Source organism: Bombina bombina, chromosome 5 (assembly GCF_027579735.1).
Source record: "Bombina bombina isolate aBomBom1 chromosome 5, aBomBom1.pri, whole genome shotgun sequence".
In the NCBI taxonomy this organism is placed as follows: domain Eukaryota; kingdom Metazoa; phylum Chordata; class Amphibia; order Anura; family Bombinatoridae; genus Bombina; species Bombina bombina.
The window spans coordinates 1029566561-1029577038 of NC_069503.1; positions in this window are offsets into that span (position 1 = coordinate 1029566561).

Here is a 10478-nt window from a genome sequence, read left to right on the forward strand (position 1 = left end):
AGATATTTAAAGTACATTCTTGTGCATAAAGGATCTAATTATTCAGCACATACGATTTTTGTATTATTGAAGCTAACGATGAGCTTGATCACAATCTTCAGCTTGTTTTTGGCAGATAACACTTTTTGAGTCTCAGACGGTGTTGTCAGTGTTTTTTTCTTCCAGTTATCACAATCACAACAATGCTTTTGCTCTTAATACCCTTAAAGCTCTTAATTGTTACTTTCTGAAAAAAAAAAAATGGAATCCAACCTAGCAGGCTGGATTTTATTTTTCTTATAAGTTATATGGGGAATGACTGTCTTCAGCTCTTCCTTTCAAGTGGTGGTAGCTGCCTGATTAGTCATTTTTGAGATTACCTGATGAAAAAAAGCACAAAGTTGTTATTATGTGCATTGTTAATCTTGTGATTTCATAATTGTAAATAACATTTTAACAAATAATGACATAAATTGGCAATTTTGCAGGTTTAGCTATTACATCTAAGAATGATGGGTATCAACATTCAATTGAAAGGCCTGTAGATGATTGATCTCTTTTTATAATGTGTAGTGATCCTTATTGGTTGCATGTGTAATTAACTTGTTGTGATACAAAGCCATAGGGATATACGTGTACAGAGGATATAAAAAGTCTACACACCCTTATAAAAATGTAAAGACAGAAATAACAACAATGTAAATGCAACACAGAATTCTCAATCTATCATGTAGGCATTCTGTGAGATTTTTGAATCACACACTCACATTTGCATAACTTGGAAGCATCTATACTGTGACTTGCTAAAAGGAAATATGATGATTTCTTTTAGGAGTGTAACAATGTACAATAATGCGTTCTGTAGTGGTCGGGAGCTGCAATGTGTTGTGCCCTGTCCCAGCAAGGAATTCAATTCAGATAAATTCAAAGCCAAAAGAATCCCTTATTATCTTTGGTGTGGGTCGTGGTTGCTGTTTGAGGGGTGAGGTGTTATAGTTTGAGGGGTGTGGGGGGCACTGTTTGAGGTGTGTGGGGTGGTTGCTGTTTGAGATGTGTGGGGTGGTTACTGTTTGGGGGCTGTGGGGTGTTGCTGTTTAAGTTGTCTGTGGGGGGAGGTTGCTGTTTGATGGATGTCTGTGAGTGGGGTTGCTGTGTTAAAGGGACAGTCTAGTCAAAATTAAACTTTCATGATTCAGATAGGGCATGTCATTTTAAACAACTTTCCAATTTACTTCTATTATCTAATTTGCTCAATTCTTTAGATATCATTTGTTGAATAAATAGCAATGCACATGTGTGAGCCAATCACACAAAGCCTCTATGTGCAGTAACCAATAAGCAGCTACTGAGCATATCTAGATATGCTTTTCAGCAAGTGATATCAAGAGAATGAAGCAAATTAGATAATAGAAATAAATTAGAAACTTGTTTAAAATGGCATGCTCTTTCTAAATCACAAAAGAAAAAAATGTGGGTTTATATGAAAATTTAACATAAAACCTTTTATAAATGAATTAAAACAAGTGCCTAGTTTCAGGTGTTTTATATTGCATCATTTAGCAGCTAGGAGCAACAACAGCCTAGCCACAAACAAGTAGACCACACAAACTCATAGAGCCAGGCCACCGAGTGCTGAAGCGAATATTGTGTAAAAATCGAACAGTGCAACGGGAGCATCATGAAATGGGTTTCCATGGCTGAGCAACTGTACACAAGCCTCACATCAACCTGCACAATGCACAAACTCAGCTGGAGTGGTGTAAAGCATGCTGAAACTGGACTCTGTATCAGTGAAACCATGTTCTCTTGAGTGATCACTCTTCAATGTCTGGCAGTCTGATGGAAGAATCTGGGTGTGGTGAATGCGAGGAGACTGCTACTTACTGGAATGAATGGTGCCTCCTGTACACTTTTGTGGAGGAAGGATAATAGTCTGGGGCTGTTTATCTGGGTTTGGGCTAGGCCCCTTAGTTCCAGTGAGGGGTCATCTTAATGCTGCTGGATACTAAGACATCTTAGACAATTGGGACCTTTGTGGAGACAGTTTGGGGAATGACTGTGCCTATATGTGTACAAAGTTAGGTCCATAAAGACATCATTTGACTTATTTGGCATGGAGGAAGTAGAATGGCCTGCACAGCACCCTAACATGAACCCCATTAAACACCTTTGGGATGAATTGTAATGTTCACTGTGAGCCAGGCTTTCTCATCCACCAGCTGAGCCTGGCATTTGTGCTTAAAAATCAAGCCAACGTTTTTTTTTTTACAAGAGTTTAGGGCTGATGAATTAGCAATATCTAAAAATCATTAAAACAATACAAAGAACTAATGTTTTCCAATGCATTGTAATTTTGCTGTTGATTTTCCCCTGTGTAAGTTATATGGGTACTGTCCTGCAGCAAATACATTTTTGAAAGCTTGTGATAAATTAATCATCATACATTTTCTTAATGTATTAGAATAGTTTTGATTTTGTAAACTTTTACACTTTTACATATGAATGTTCTTTATTACAATGGGGACCAGTTTTAACAGATTTTTTAAGCATGGTGACAACCTATCACTAAAAATGTACACTACTTTTTTCCCATAGGTTATCAGTTTTGGGATGGGCACTAGTAAACTATTTTGCTAGAAAGAATAAATATGATAGAACTCAGTGACTTAGGAAGCAATAGTTTATAATGTGAGGATATTATTGTTGAAATATAGATTTGGTTTAGTGCTAAGCCCCTATGCAATCTGCATTTGTTCTGCACAATGCAAGCATTTTAATCTGGATATGACTTCTTATTAAAGTGAATGTAAATTTTGATGCTAAAGTGCCCGGTTTTTAAAAATTCGATTAAAAACAGGGGCACTTTAATTCATCAAAATTTACATTTCACTCCTGTTGTGAAAAAAAAAACTTACCTTTTTAATCTTGACAGCTGCTCCAGCTTCCTCCAACCATCGCAAAGCCTCTTCCTGGGTCTAAAATGAGGAATCCGGCTTCCTCCAATCACGTCATTGAATCAGACACTGATCCCCCCCGAGGGGAAGCCGTGATTGGAGGATGACCTATCCATCATTTCTGACATCAGAAATGGCTTGCAACGACCAGAGGAAGCTGGAGCTGCTGTCAAGTTTAAAAGGTAAGTTTTTTCCCCCAATACGAGTTAAATGTAAATTTTGATAAATTAAAGTGCCCCTGTTTTTAATCAAATTTTTAAAAACTGGGCACTTTAGCATCACAATTTACATTCACTTTAACAGGAAAAATGTATGCAAAGATCTTATGAGGGTAGCTACTTGTAGGGACTGGCCTGCAACAATGTTGCTACAACTATTTGCAGCACCTGGGGAAGGACTGTTTACAAGAAGTTGAATTTTGTAGCACAACTTATATCTAAAAGTATTTGATACATTTTAAAATTGTACAAAAATACATACAGCTCTAGAAAAAAATTAAGAGAGCACTGCAAAATTATCAGGTTTTCTGGTTCTACTAGTTTATAGGTATGTGTTTGAGTAAAATGAACATTTGTCTTCTATAAACTACTAACAACATTTCTCCCAAATTCCAAATAAAAAAAATATTGTCATTTAGAGAATTTATTTGCAGAAAATGACAACTGGTCAATATAACAAAAAAGTTGCAGTGTATTGAGACCTCGAATAATGCAAAGATACTAATGTTTTAGAAATCAATATTTGTTGAATAAGCCGAATTTTCTGATTTTCATTCACAGCTTTTATGTCCCTTGGCATGATCTCCACCAGTCTTTCACAGTGCTGTTGGGTGACTTTATGCCACTCCTGGCACAAATATATTTAAGCAGCTCGGCTTTGTTTGATGGCTTGGTTTTCAATGGGGTTCAGGTCTGGAGATTGGGTTGGCCATGACAAGGTCTTGATCTGGTGGTCCTTCATCCCTCTTGATTGATCTGGCTCTCTGGCATTGAGCATTGTCCTGCTAGAAAAAACAATCCTTAACAAAGATAAATCTGCCTGAATCAAGCCTTGTTGAAGCACCCCAGATCATCACTAATCCTCCACCAAATTTTACAGTAGGTGTGATACACTGTGGCTTTTAGGCCTCTCCAGGTCTCTGTCTAACCTTTACACAACCAGGAGTTGGTCAAAGCTTAAAATTGGACTCATCAGAGAAGATGACCTGGAAACGAACAGATCAAGCCCTATACAAGGTTATCCTTGAAGAAAACTTGCTTACTTCTGCTTTTACAATGTTCCAAAACTCTGAACTATTGCCACTCTTAAAATGTTGTCAGTAGTTTTGTAGAATAAAAAAAAATGTTAATTTAACTCAAACACATACCAATAAACAGTAAACCAGAGATACTGATACTTTTGCAGTGGTCTCTTCCCCCCCCCCCCAGAGCCACATATATACAGTTGCACCAAAAATCATCCATTATGGAATGTCATTTAATATCACCTATTTTTACACTCACCCAGTTGTACCATTTTCTTGATCCCGGCATTTTTTTTTTTTTTGAGAAAACAGAATTTATGCTTACCTGATAAATTACTTTCTCCAACGGTGTTTCCGGTCCACGGCGTCATCCATTACTTGTGGGATATTCTCCTCCCCTACAGGGAAAGGCAAGGAGAGCACACAGCAAGAGCTGTCCATATAGCTCCCCCTCTGGCTCCACCCCCCAGTCATTCGACCCACGGTTAGGAGAAAAAGGAGAAACTATAGGGTGTCTTGGTGACTGTAGTGTATAAAGAAAAAGAAAAATTTTTCAAACCTGATTAAAAAACCAGGGCGGGCCATAGACCGGACACACCGTTGGAGAAAGTAATTTATCAGGTAAGCATAAATTCTGTTTTCTCCAACATTGGTGTGTCCGGTCCACGGCGTCATCCATTACTTGTGGGAACCAATACCAAAGCTTTAGGACATGGATGAAGGGAGGGAGCAAATCAGGTTACCTAAACAGAAGGCACCACGGCTTGCAAAACCTTTCTCCCAAAAACAGCCTCCGAAGAAGCAAAAATATCAAATTTGTAAAATTTGGCAAAAGTGTGCAGAGAAGACCAAGTCGCTGCCTTACATATCTGATTAACAGAAGCCTCGTTCTTGAAGGCCCATGTGGAAGCCACAGCCCTAGTGGAGTGAGCTGTGATTCGTTCAGGAGGCTGCTGTCCGGCAGTCTCATAAGCCAATCGGATAATGCTTTTCAGCCAGAAAGAAAGAGAGGTAGCAATAGCTTTTTGTCCTCTCCTCTTACCAGAGTAAACGACAAACAAGGATGAGGTTTGTCTAAAATTCTTTGTTGCTTCTAAATAGAACTTTAAAGCATGGACTACATCTAAATTGTGTAACAAACGTTCCTTCTTTGAAACTGGATTTGGGCACAGAGAAGGAACAACTATTTCCTGGTTAATATTCTTGTTGGAAACAACTTTTGGAAGAAAACCAGGCTTGGTACGCAAAATAACCTTATCTGAATGGAACACCAGATAGGGTGGATCACACTGCAAAGCAGATCATTCAGAAACTCTTCTAGCAGAAGAAATAACAACCAAAAACAGAACTTTCCAAGATAGCAACTTGATATCTATGGAATGTAAGGGTTCAAACGGAACCCCCTGAAGAACTGAAAGAACTAAATTTAGACTCCAAGGAGGAGTCAAGGGTCTGTAAACAGGTTTGATTCTGACCAAAGCCTGTACAAAAGCTTGTACCTCTGGCACAGCTGCCATATCTTTTCCATATTTTATGGTAAATCTTTCTAGACACAGGTTTTCTGGCTTGGACCAGAGTATCTATCACTGAATCTGAAAACCCACGCTTGGATAAAATCAAACATTCAATTTCCAAGCAGTCAGCTGCAGAGAAATTAGATTTGGATGTTCGAATGGACCTTGTACTAGAAGATCCTGTCTCAAAGGTAGCTTCCATGGTGGAGCCAATGACATATTCACCAGGTCTGCATACCAAGTCCTGCGCGGCCATGCAGGAGCTATCAGAATCACAGAGGCCTTCTCCTGTTTGATCCTGGCTACAAGCCTGGGAAGGAGAGGGAACGTTGGAAACGCATAAGCTAGGTTGAACGACCAAGGCGCCACTAATGCATCCACTCGAGTGGCCTTGGGATCCCTGGATCTGGACCCATAGCAAGGAACCTTGAAGTTCTGACGAGACGCCATCAGAACCATGTCTGGAATGCCCCATAATTGAGTCAACTGGGCAAACACCTCCAGGTGTAGTTCCCACTCCCCCGGATAGAAAATCTGACGACTCAGATAATCCGCCTCCCAGTTGTCTACTCCTGGGATGTGGATTGCAGATAGGTGGCAGGAGTGATCCTCCGCCCATTTGATTATTTTGGATACCTCTCTCATCGCCAAGGAACTCCTTGTTCCTCCCTGATGGTTGATGTAAGCTACAGTCATCATGTTATCTGACTGGAATCTTATGTATCCGGCTTTCGCTAGATAAGGCCAAGCCCGGAGAGCATTGAATATCGCTCTCAGTTCCAGGATGTTGATCGGGAGAAGAGACTCTTCCCGAGACCATAAACCCTGAGTTTTCAGGGAATCCCAGACCGCGCCCCAGCTGGTCGTGACAATGACCCACTTTGGTCTCCAGAAACTCATTCCCTGAGACAGGTGATCCTGTCTACTGGAGCATGCACAGTTGTAATGGTCTTAGATGAATTCGAGCAAAAGGAACTATGTCCATTGCTGCAACCATCAACCCTACTATTTCCATGCACTGAGCTATGGAAGGCTGCCGAATAGAGAGAAGAACTTGACAAGCGTTTAGAAGCTTTGATTTTCTGACTTCTGTCAGGAAGATCTTTATTTCAAAAGAATCTATTATTGTTCCCAAAAAGGGAACTCTTGTCGACAGAGACAGGGAACTCTTTTCTACGTTCACCTTCCACCCGTGAGATCTGAGAAAGGCTAGAACAATGTCTGTATGAGCCTTTGCCTTGGAAAGAGACGACGCTTGAATTAGAATGTCGTCCAGATAAGGTGCCACTGCAATGCCCCTTGGTCTTAGAACCGCTGGGAGCAGTGGCTAGTCCGAATGTTTGTCCAGAAGGCGAACCATAGGAACTGATGATGATCTTTGTGGATAGGAATATGTAGATACGCATCCTTTAAATCCACGGTAGTCATATATTGACCCTCCTGGATTGTAGGTTAAATTGTTCGAATGGTTTCCATTTTGAACGATGGAACTCTGAGAAATTTGTTTAGAATTTTTAAATCCAGAATTGGTCTGAAAGTTCCCTCTTTTTTGGGAACTACAAACAGATTTGAGTAAAAACCCCTGACCTTGTTCCACAGTTGGAACTGGGTGTATCACTCCCATCTTTAACAGGTCTTCTACACAATGTAAGAATGCCTGTCTACTTATTTGGTTTGAAGATAAGTGAGAAATGTGGAACCTTACCCTTGGGGGTAGTTCCTTGAATTCTAGAAGATAACCCTGAGAGACTATTTCTAGTGTCCAGGGATCCTGAACATCTCTTGCCAAAGCCTGAGCAAAGAGAGAGAGAGTCTGCCCCTACTAGATCCGGTCCCGGGTCGGGGGCTACCCCTTCATGCTGTCTTGGTAGCAGCAGCAGGCTTCTTGGCCTGTTTACCCTTATTCCAGCCTTGCATTGGTTTCCAAGCTGGTTTAGTCTGGGAAGCGTTACCCTCTTCTCTAGAGGCTGCCGAGTTAGAAGCCGGTCCGTTCCTGAAATTGCGAAAGGAACGAAAATTGGACTTATTCTTAGCCTTGAAAGGCCTATCCTGTGGGAGGGCATGTCCCTTTCCCCCAGTGATGTCTGAAATAATTTCTTTCAATTCTGGCCCAAAAAGGGTCTTACCTTTGAAAGGGATATTAAGCAATTTTGTCTTGGAAGATACATCCGCCGACCAAGACTTTAGCCAGAGCACTCTGCGCGCCACAATTGCAAACCCTGAATTTTTCGCCGCTAATCTCGCTAACTGCAAAGCGGCGTCTAAAATAAAGGAATTAGCTAACTTAAGTGCGTGAATTCTGTCCATGACTTCCTCATACGGAGTCTCCCTACTGAGCGACTTTTCCAGTTCCTCGAACCAGAACCACGCCGCTGTAGTGACAAGAATAATGCACGAAATAGGTTGAAGGAGGTAACCTTGCTGTACAAAAATCTTTTTAAGCAAACCCTCCAATTTTTTATCCATAGGATCTTTGAAAGCACAATTGTCCTCGATGGGAATGGTCGTGTGTTTGGCTAGTGTAGAAACCGCCCCCTCGACCTTAGGGACTGTTTGCCATATGTCCTTCCTGGGGTCGACCCATAGAGAGCAATTTCTTAAATATAGGAGGAGGGACAAAAGGTATGCCTGGCTTCTCCCACTCCTTATTCACTATGTCCGCCCCCCGTTTAGGTATCGGAAAGGCATCAGGGTGCACCGGGACCTCTAGGAACTTGTCCATCTTGCACAAGTTTTCTGGGATGACCAGATTGTTACAATCATCCAGAGTAGATAGCACCTCCTTAAGTAATGCGCGGAGATGCTCTGATTTAAATTTAAATGTCACAACATCAGGTTCTGCCTGCTGAGAACTCTTCCTGTATCAGAAATTTCTCCATCTGACAAACCCTCCCTCACTGCCACTTCAGACTGGTGTGAGGGTATGACAGAAAAATTATCATCAGCACCCTCCTGCTCTACAGTGTTTAAAACAGAGCAATCGAGCTTTCTCTGAAATGCTGGCATTTTGGATAAAATATTAGCTATGGAGTTATCCATTACTGCCGTCAATTGTTGCATAGTAACAAGCATTGGCACGCTAGAAGTACTAGGGGTCGCCTGCGCGGGCATAACTGGTATAGACACAGAAGGAGAAGATGTAGAACTATCTCTACTTCCTTCATCTGAGGAATCATCCTGGGCAACCTTACTATTTGTGACAATACTGTCCTTACTGTGTTTGGACGCTATGGCACAATTATCACATATATTTGAAGGGGGAACCCCATTGGCTTCCATACATACAGAACAATCTATCTGAAGGTACAGACATGTTAAACAGGCTTAAACTGGTTAATAAAGTACAAAAACCGTTTTAAAACAAAACCGTTACTGTCTCTTTAAATGTTAAACAGGGCACACTTTATTACTGAATATGTGAAAAACTATGAAGGAATTATCCAATCTTTACCAAATTTTCACCACAGTGTCTTAATGCATTCAAAGTATTGCACCCCAATTTTCAAGCTGTTAACCCTTAAAATGTGGAAACCGGAGCAGTTTGCAATTTTAACCCCACTACAGTCCCAGCCACAGCCTTTGTTGTGACTTCAACTATCCCAGGGGGGAATTTCAAGCCTTCTAGGAACGTTTTCAGTGGACACCAGACCCTCTCACATGCATCTGCATGCACTGTACTTAAAAGAAGCTGCGCAATAATGGCGCGAAAATGAGGCTCTGCCTAAGACAGTGAAAGGCCCTTCCTGACTGGGAAGGTGTCATAACTAGTGCCTGGCGATAAAAAACGTTCCCCAAATAATAAAAGTGTGAAATCCACTTCAAACTTTAAATAAAAACTTAACACCACAAACTCCTCACCATCCCCGTGGAGATGCTACTTGTTCAGAGCAGCAAGGAGAATGACTGGGGGGCGGAGCCAGAGGGGGAGCTATATGGACAGCTCTTGCTGTGTGGTCTCCTTGCCTTTCCCTGTAGGGGAGGAGAATATCCCACAAGTAATGGATGACGCCGTGGACCGGACACACCAATGTTGGAGAAACATATCTATGAAACCTGTCATCAACAATACAACAAAATGACTTTGCGGCTAGAGGCTTTAAGCAGGTGATCATCATTATTATCATGACAATCACTTAAACATTGCCTTAATTCTTTATTTGAACGGAGGGGCTAGAATCCCAAAAAGCAGCCATCCTGTGAGGTATTTCTTATTGTTATGATGATTACCTGGCAGACACAAGGCACTCATTTTGAAAGAGCAGGATTGTTGATATCAAATAAAAGGGATAAAGTTCCTATAAACTTTGTGGGGACAACATAGGGATACCATGCCCCCATGGTTGTTCTATGTGCTTAAAGGGACTGTCAACACCAGAGTTCTTGTTGTTGAAAAAGATAGATAATCCCTTTATTATCCATCTTCCAGTTTTGCATAACCAACACAGTTATAATAATACACTTTTTACCTCTGTGATTACCTTGTATCTAAGCCTATGCAAACTGCTCCCTTATTTCAGTTCTTTTGAAAGACTTGCACTAGGTAACGCCACGTGCGTGAGCTCAATGTTATCTATATGACATACATGAACTAACGCCCTTTAGTGGTGAAAAACTGTCAAAATGAATTTAGATAAGAGGCGGCCTTCAAGGTCTAAGAAATTAGCATATGAACCTACCTATATTTAGCTTTCAACTAAGAATACTAAGAATGGCAACATTGTTGATAAAAGTAATTTGGAAAGTTGTTTAAAATGACATGACCTAACTGAATCATTAAAGTTTATTTTG